At 48.5% G+C, this 7,853-nt stretch overlaps 1 pseudogene; it reads left to right on the plus strand.

Annotated features, from left to right (window-relative positions):
- The first annotated feature begins 2,396 nt into the window (after nucleotides 1–2,396).
- On the plus strand, nucleotides 2,397–6,807 carry LOC119271854 (annotated as a pseudogene).
- The last annotated feature ends 1,046 nt before the right edge of the window (nucleotides 6,808–7,853 follow it).

Consider the following 7,853-nt stretch of genomic DNA (forward strand, 5'->3'; position numbering starts at 1 on the left):
ATGCAAGTTCTTTTAATAAAGCACGTATGATTATTTACGGAATACATGTCTACATTATATCGATGAAATGGAGCTAGTGTCGTATCGCCCTAGGTTATAACTGTCTCATGATGAATATCATCCAACAAGTTACCGATCCAATGCCTACGAACTTTTCCATATTATTTCTGCTAAGTTACTACTGCTATCATCATTGTACACTTGCTACAAAAGTACTACTATCACTGTTACTGTTACTATTGCTGCTGCTACTACTATCAAAACTATCATATTATTGTGCTACTAATTCCTTGCTGTAGATAATTAATCTCCAGGTGTGGTTGAATTGGAAACTCAGCTTCTAATACCTTCAAATATTCTTTGGCTCCCCTTGTGTCGAATCTATAAATTTGGGTTGAATACTCTACCCTCGAAAACTGTTGTGATCCCCTATACTTGTGGGTTATCTGTAACTTGCGACCAGAGTGATCATTGCGTTGATTATACAACAACATTAGGAAATGTAGCATAACCAAACACATTTACACTACTAAAAACCATTATTTTACCTAGGGCCAAGGTCTTTACCTAGAGCTCATTGGCCTCCTCGAGGGAAAGAAAAGGCATGAATAGGATACCCTAGGGATTAGGGAAATATAATTTTCTGGCCAAAAAAGAATTTGGAACAAATTCAACTAAGGTTGGTAGCCAGCGGGGCATATGTTTGGCTTCCCCGCGCCATTTATTTAGTTCTGCACACATTGGGTCCACTTATCAGCGAAAGTGAGACATGACATGCAACGAGAAAGTGCGTGAAATTTCAGGCATCTTTTCCAAGTCCAAATCCCCCTCTCCCAAAGGGGAGAGCTTCCCAGATCATGGGTGCGCCCAACCCCGGCCAGCCAAGCTTCCCGCCACCTAGGTCATCCCTTCTCTTCCCCTCCCTTTGACCCCGGTACCTCCATCTGCTAGGGTTTCTCCTTAAATGTCGCCGCCACTATATATAGAGAGAATATTTTTGAATATTAACAAAGTGGAAAATAAAGCAAAAGGAGAATAAAATGAATAAAAATGGAATAAAAACAAAAAAGAAAAAGTAACATGATGTTAGCAGGCGAGCGGCGGCTACTAGGCCGGCGCAATACGCGCTGCCCTTGCTCGCTACCCGTGGTAGGGCTCGCCGTGGGTCGTACATTGCCGTGTTTGTGGTCAGGTTTTTAGTACTTTTCATTTGGTTTTTCTAAAAAATATGGGGAAATTAATGTTGAGAAGTATGACTTTTTTGAAAATGTTTGCACAGTTTTTGAAAATATGGTTTTTTTTAAATAGCAACTTTTTAAAAAAATAAAATTTTCTAATATTTTTGAAAATTGCGAACGTTTTTGGAAAAAGCGAAAAAATACTTTTAACATTTTGTGAAAATGTGAACATTTTTGTAAAATGTCAAGAATTTGAAAAAATGTAAACAATTTTTTTATATAAAATTGCAAACATCCTTCTATACAAGAAGAACATATTTTGAAATACAAAAGATTTTTCAATTTTTAAAAAAAATCAAATTTGTGATTTCTTGGGAAAACACAAACAATTTTTCAAAACTGAGATATTTCTTTGAATTTGTTAAATTTTTAAAAAGTGAAGAAATTAATAAAAGCAAATAAAAACCAAAAATAAAAATAGGAGAAACAATGAAAAAACTGATTCAACAAACCTTCTAGAAGGTTTACAAAACTAATTGGCTCACACAGTGTATTATGCTCAGTATGGGAAATCCCACCTCTTGTCTCTAGGGTCGTTCCCCTGTGCAATTCAATGACTGTGTTGCACTAAGTGTGTGTTCGGTTGCCCGCACCGAGCCCAACCCGGCCCGAGCGGGAAGGGAGAGGCCTGTTTGGTTGCCAGATTTTACTGTTGGGCCTGCATCGCACGCTTCTCAAAGCAGCCCAGAGCCTGGCTCGCTGGAAACCTTCGGATCGGCAGTTTCTCGCGAGCCAGGCTGAGTGCGGTGCGAGGTCGCTGGGCGGGAGCGAGGCGCGGGCGAGGAGGGGTGGCGGGAGATGGAAATCTGGCGCGCTGTCCCGGCGCCAAATTCGCCTCACCCCCCCTTTCACTCGCTCACCCATAGCCACTGCCCCCTTTCTTCTCCACTGCCTCACCACCGGCGGCGGCTGCGATTTCAGATCTGCGCTATAGGTGGCGGCAGAAGAGGCGGCGGTGTTTGTGGCTGATCTGGTGCTCCCCTTGCTGTTGGCCAGCGTCTGGTCGACCTACTCTGTGCCATGGCTCCCCCTACACCATCCTCGTCTTCGATGCCGGTAAGCAGCACCCCCTCCCCCTTTGTTAGCTCAGTGGTTAGGCCTTTAAGCTAGGTGTAGGATCGATTTGCCACTGAACGAACCATCGATGTCGACTAGGTTATGGACGCACGGATGAGGCTGATAAACCAGGCAGCACTAATTAGTGTGATTCGGGCATGGGTAATGTTCATGCACCAGAGAGTTGTTCGTCGTGCTGGGAGACCATTGATCCGCTATGGTCCATTGTTTCCCCGGGAACAGGAGAGGATCCAAAATCTAAACTACATCTACAACTGCGATGACGTCGAGGCTCTGTGGATGCTTAGAATGAAAAGAGCACCATTTGCCAGGCTTGTCGAGACCTTCAGGAGGAGGGGCCTGTTACAAGATAGCATCAACACCAGTGTCGAAGAGAAAGTGACCATGTTCCTCCATGTTGTTGGCCATAACCAGAGGTTAAGGGTCATTCACAACACGTTCAAGAGGTCAATGAAGACCATCTCTAGGTACTTCAAGTAGGTGCTTTTTGCTGTTGGGGAGCTTAGAGGAGAGATGATCAGGAGACCATTTGGCCAGACTCCGCCCAAGATTCGCAGAAGCCCAAGATGGTATCCATACTTCAAGGTGAGCATTGACAATATACACTTATCATTGCTTGATATGCTTGTATTGTGCAAGTTCAGCACTAACACAGGCTAGTGATGCCATTTTCAGGACTGCATTGGGGCAATTGATGGTACTCATGTCACTGCCAGAGTTCCTAGGTCACAGTCTGCAGCATACAGGGGGAAGCACTACACAAGCCAGAATGCGCTTGCTACTGTTGACTTTGATCTGAGGTTCACATATGTGCTGGCTGGCTGGGAGGGGTCAGCGCATGATGCAAACATTCTCACTCACAGCATGAGTCGACCTGATGGGATCAACATCCCCGACGGCAAGTTCTACCTTGGAGATGGTGGTTATGCATGTCGGTCGGGTGTTCTTCCACCCTTTAGGAAAACAAGGTACCATCTCAACGAGTTCTCTGGTAGGAACTTTCCTAGGACTGCACACGAGCTGCTTAATCTCAGACACTCCAGCCTTAGAGTAACTGTTGAGAGGGCATTTGGAGCTCTAAAGAATAGGTTTAAGATCCTCGATCAGAAGCCATTCCACCCATACCCCACTCAGGTTAAGCTAGTTCTTGCTTGTTGCATTCTGCATAACTGGATCCTCCAGTGGGGCTTTGATGAACGCGTGCCTGACGAGGAAGAGGTCGAGCCTGACGATGTTGTTAGCTCTGGCCATGTGAAAATGCGTTATATCGACTAGAGGGGGGTGAATAGGCGATTTTTATGAATTCTTCACTGAGGAATTTGCAGGTGAGGAAATTCCTTAGCGAAGAATTACTATCAGTGGAATAAGTACTCAAAAGTAAACATAACAGAACACAAACATGGTCATCATGATGAAATGAAGACAAGCATAGAGTACAGAAAGCGTAAGCACATGATAACATAGGATGAAGACAAACAGACTGAAGAAATTGAACTGAGGAATTTGAGAAAGTCTTCAGTCCAAGTCTTCAAACACATATATGAACAAGCACTCAACATAGTTATGAGGAAATGAAGGAGTTGAGGAAATAGAACCAGTGAGCTTGGTGAAGACAATGATTTGGTAGACCAGTTCCAACTGTTGTCTCAGTTGTACATCTGGTTGGAGCGACTAGGTATTTAAACCTGAGGACACACAGTCCCGGACACACAGTCCTCACCGTATTCTCCTTGAGCTAAGGTCACACAGACCTCGCCCAATCACTCCTGGTAAGTCTTCAGGTGACTTCCGAACCTTCACAAACTTAGTCACTCGGTGATCCATAATTCTTCTTGGATGCTCTAGACCTTGACGCCTAAGGCCTAACCGTCTGGAAGAAGCACAGTCTTCAAAGGTAACAAGCGTCGGATCCACACAGGATCAATATCTTCAGTGATGCTCAATCACTTGGGGTTTGTAGGTGTTGGGTTTGGGTTTTCCTCACTTGATGATTTTCGCTCAAAGTCCTCGGAGGATGGGATGCTCTCAAATGACAAGTGTCAGTTTCTCTCGGAGCATCCAACCAGCTAATGGTTGTAGGGGGCGGCTATTTATAACCTAGGGAGCAGCCCGACATGATAAGACATAAATGCCCTTCAATGATATGACCGTTAGGTGGGTATATATTTTGGGACAGCTGGCGCATAGCACAACAACGGTCGGAATTTTGAGTTGCAAAATCCTCAGGGCTATCATGTTCCTCACTATGTAGGCAATCCGCACTGGCAAATTCCTAACTCCTCAGTCAGAACAAATTCCTCAGAGACCAGAAGAACTTCGTCTCTGTCACTGAAGAATATGACTAAACTGTATGAGATTTCCAATGGCTTCACTCGAAGGGATTGGTAGGTGTAGGATTTTGAGTTGAGCATCACATGGAAATTTTTCCTTAGTATTTCCTCGACCCCCTTTAACAGTACGGTGTTTCCTAAGACTCAAGAAAGAGAAAATGAAACTACAAAAACAAAAGTCTTCACGCTTCATGTTCCTCAAATGAATACCAAGTCTTCAAGGTCACACCAATTTCTTCACTATCAGAGTCTTCAGACAGTCTTCAGAAATTCAAAGTATTCAGTCGAAGAACTTCATTTTCAGGGGTCGACTTTCTCTATAAAAATCAAACTCCTCATAGACTTATAGACCTGTGTACACTCACAAACGCATTAGTCCCTTAACCTATAAGTCTTCAATACACCAAAATCACTAAGGGGCACTAGATGCACTTACACCATGGTGTGGAGGCATTTGACAATGAAGGTTGGAAGAACAAAAGGTTGGAGTGGGAAAAGGCAATGTGGCTTAACAGAGGTCAGTGCATGATTTGAAGAAGAGGAAGAAGAAACAGAAGCAGCAGAAGCATAGAAGAAGAGGAAGAAGAAGCAGCAGTAGCAGCAGAAGCAGAAGAGGAAGATGAAGCAGCAACACCGATGAACTATCTCCTATTTAGCCAATGGCTCTTAATAATTTGATCTGTCATTTGATTGTAGTTAGGATGAACTCTCATTTGTTTAACTAGCTGGCACTATGTTCAGATTGTGTGTGGTAAGGTCACCACTAGTTAGAAGTGGTGACAACACCTTATGCAGGTTGCAACCAAACACCATGTCATATGTGCACCTAATGCAATGCGGGCAACCAAACGTTGGGTCAAAAATGTTTGTCTCATGCAACTAGGGGCATGCAGGCAACCAAACTATATGCATATGGGTTTTTTTTGGCCTGCATCCCCTCAAACCGGCTCAATAGAGCCACGCTCGCCGGGCCAGGCTGAATCGGCAATGTAACCAAACACGCCCTAAGTGAAACATAGGGATTCCCGTGCTCAAATCCTACGTGTCAGGACATTTGAGCAACTGGTGTTTACTAATCCGGCCCGTTAGAGCGAGCCGAATGCCAGGTTAGCTTGAAGGTCGGAATTGGCCTAGATAGGCCTTGAGTTTATTTTTGAAAGAAGTATACTTTTCACCCTCAAATCCCCTCCAACGGAGCCATAACACCCTCAACTCGAATTTGGTATGATTTCAACCCTAAATAGGTCAAAACCAGGTTAATCTAGCCCTAAGTGGTTTCATGCCACATCAAAAGTGGTTTTGCAACTAGTTCCTTTGCCTTGAAGGAAAAAAAGAACAACGAGGCCAAGCGCCACCACGAGGCCCCCGCGTCGCTCTCTCCCCGGGGCGGCACGTGCGGCGACCACCGCCCCTCCCGCGGCCTCCCCAACGCCAGCCTCCTCTCCCCCTCGCCGTCGCCGGTGGCCTCCGGCAGGCAAAGCCTGCGCGGAGCCGGCGGCGGCGGGGCGCTCTCTAGCTGCTGCTCGCTCAGGAGGAGGGGCGCTCATGTGCGGGTCACGGCTGTCCGGCGCTTGGCCTCGTGGCGGCGTCGCTGCTCGCGGCGGAGGCGATCTCCGGCGTGTGGCACGGCGTCTGGTCGCGGCGGTGGGCGCGCCGTCGCGGTGCGCGCGGTCACGGTCATCGGCCTCGTGCGGTCCCGATCCGATCTAGGATCCTGCGGGCGGCGGTTGGTGCGGACGGTGTGGGGCGCCGGGACGGCGGCCTCGGTCCGAGCTCCTGATGTGGCCAGGGCATGGACGGCGCACGCTCGCGTGGCGACGACTCGGATCCGGCTGTGCGCGTGTGGCGCGGAGACCAGCCGGGCGCGGTGGCTGCAGGTGCGCGTCGGGCGCGGTGACCGGCTGTGCATGGCGGGTATGCTTCTCTGGAGTGTGAGGTGTGTTGCGGAGGGGGATCCTGCTCGTCTGCTCTGCTGCTTCGCCTGTGCAGCTCCGATTGGATCTGGTGTGTGGTGCATCGATCTGGGTGCTGCGCTTCGCGATGCGGTGTGGGTTGCTGCGGTGGTGGTGGCCACGGTGTGCTGCGGTGGTGGATGGCGGCTTCGGCCAGGGGGTGGTGCGTGTCATGTTGCGGTGGATCGTGGGATCCTGTGGCCTGAATGAGGTCGGCCTCAGCAGGTGGTGGCTGGTGGGCAGCGGTCGGTGGTGGTAGGAGGTCGGCACATCTTCAGGAGAAATCTTTGCTCCGGTCTTATTCGGAGCCGGCGACGGCGGCGCCCGCGGGTGCCGTGATCTTTCTTGGAAGCATCGTCGTGGAGGTGTGCTCCTCCTCCCCACGGCTTTGACTCTGGAGGGAAACCTCAGATCCGCTAGGTCGGATGATGAAGGTGTCTTCGCGTCTTTCTCCTCCTTGGGGGCATCATCTCGGAGCCGGCTACGACTGGGAGACTGGTGGTTTGCGGCATCTTCGTCGTGGATGGCGGCATCTTCGCCGCGTGGTTTGCTGAGGCGGGGCGCTGGTTTCTGTTTGGCAACGATGATGTCGTTGAGAGGAGCTCGGGTCGCGGTGTGGACTTCGGTAGTCGGTTCTTCCCGGCGTGTCTGAGGTGCTCTTCTGTGGGCACGGTCGGCGCAAGTCTTGCATATTTCCCTGGTGAGGCTTGTCGTCAAAATCGGAGCTGTCAGTTGCTTGCGCGTGTGGCCATCCGGTGTCATGTGCCGTCGTGGTTTCTATACAGTTGTTTGCAGGTTGGCTTCGAGGTTGGAGCTTTATGGTGAAGTCGGAGTCACTCGTTCGAGGCAACCGGTGATGACGATGACGCTTGTGACTCCTCGGCGAATGCCTTTCTTCTTTGCAGCTTTGTGTCCCATGTCGGTGGCCAGGTTGGCCGGTGGTGCCCATGTCATGTGGGTTGAGTTGTATCGGTTTTAGCCCGGTTTTCCATCAATTAACCTGGCAATTCTCTTCTTCTTAATCAATGAAAATGGCAAATCTTTTGCCTCGTTTCAAAAAAAAGTGGTTTTGCAGGTCATTTCAGTTATTTTGACAATAACTAAGCAATGACGTGGCCAATCATCAATGCTCAGTGTCCATGGGCGATATCGTCATGCACGTCTTCTACCTGCAGATCAACAAGCGAGAGGCCAACGACATAGTGGGCACGGACGGCTTCTTGTCCGTGAACCCCGAGACACGGTATGACCTGCAG

Source organism: Triticum dicoccoides, chromosome 3A, assembly GCF_002162155.2.
Source record: "Triticum dicoccoides isolate Atlit2015 ecotype Zavitan chromosome 3A, WEW_v2.0, whole genome shotgun sequence".
Classification (NCBI taxonomy): Eukaryota; Viridiplantae; Streptophyta; class Magnoliopsida; order Poales; family Poaceae; genus Triticum; species Triticum dicoccoides.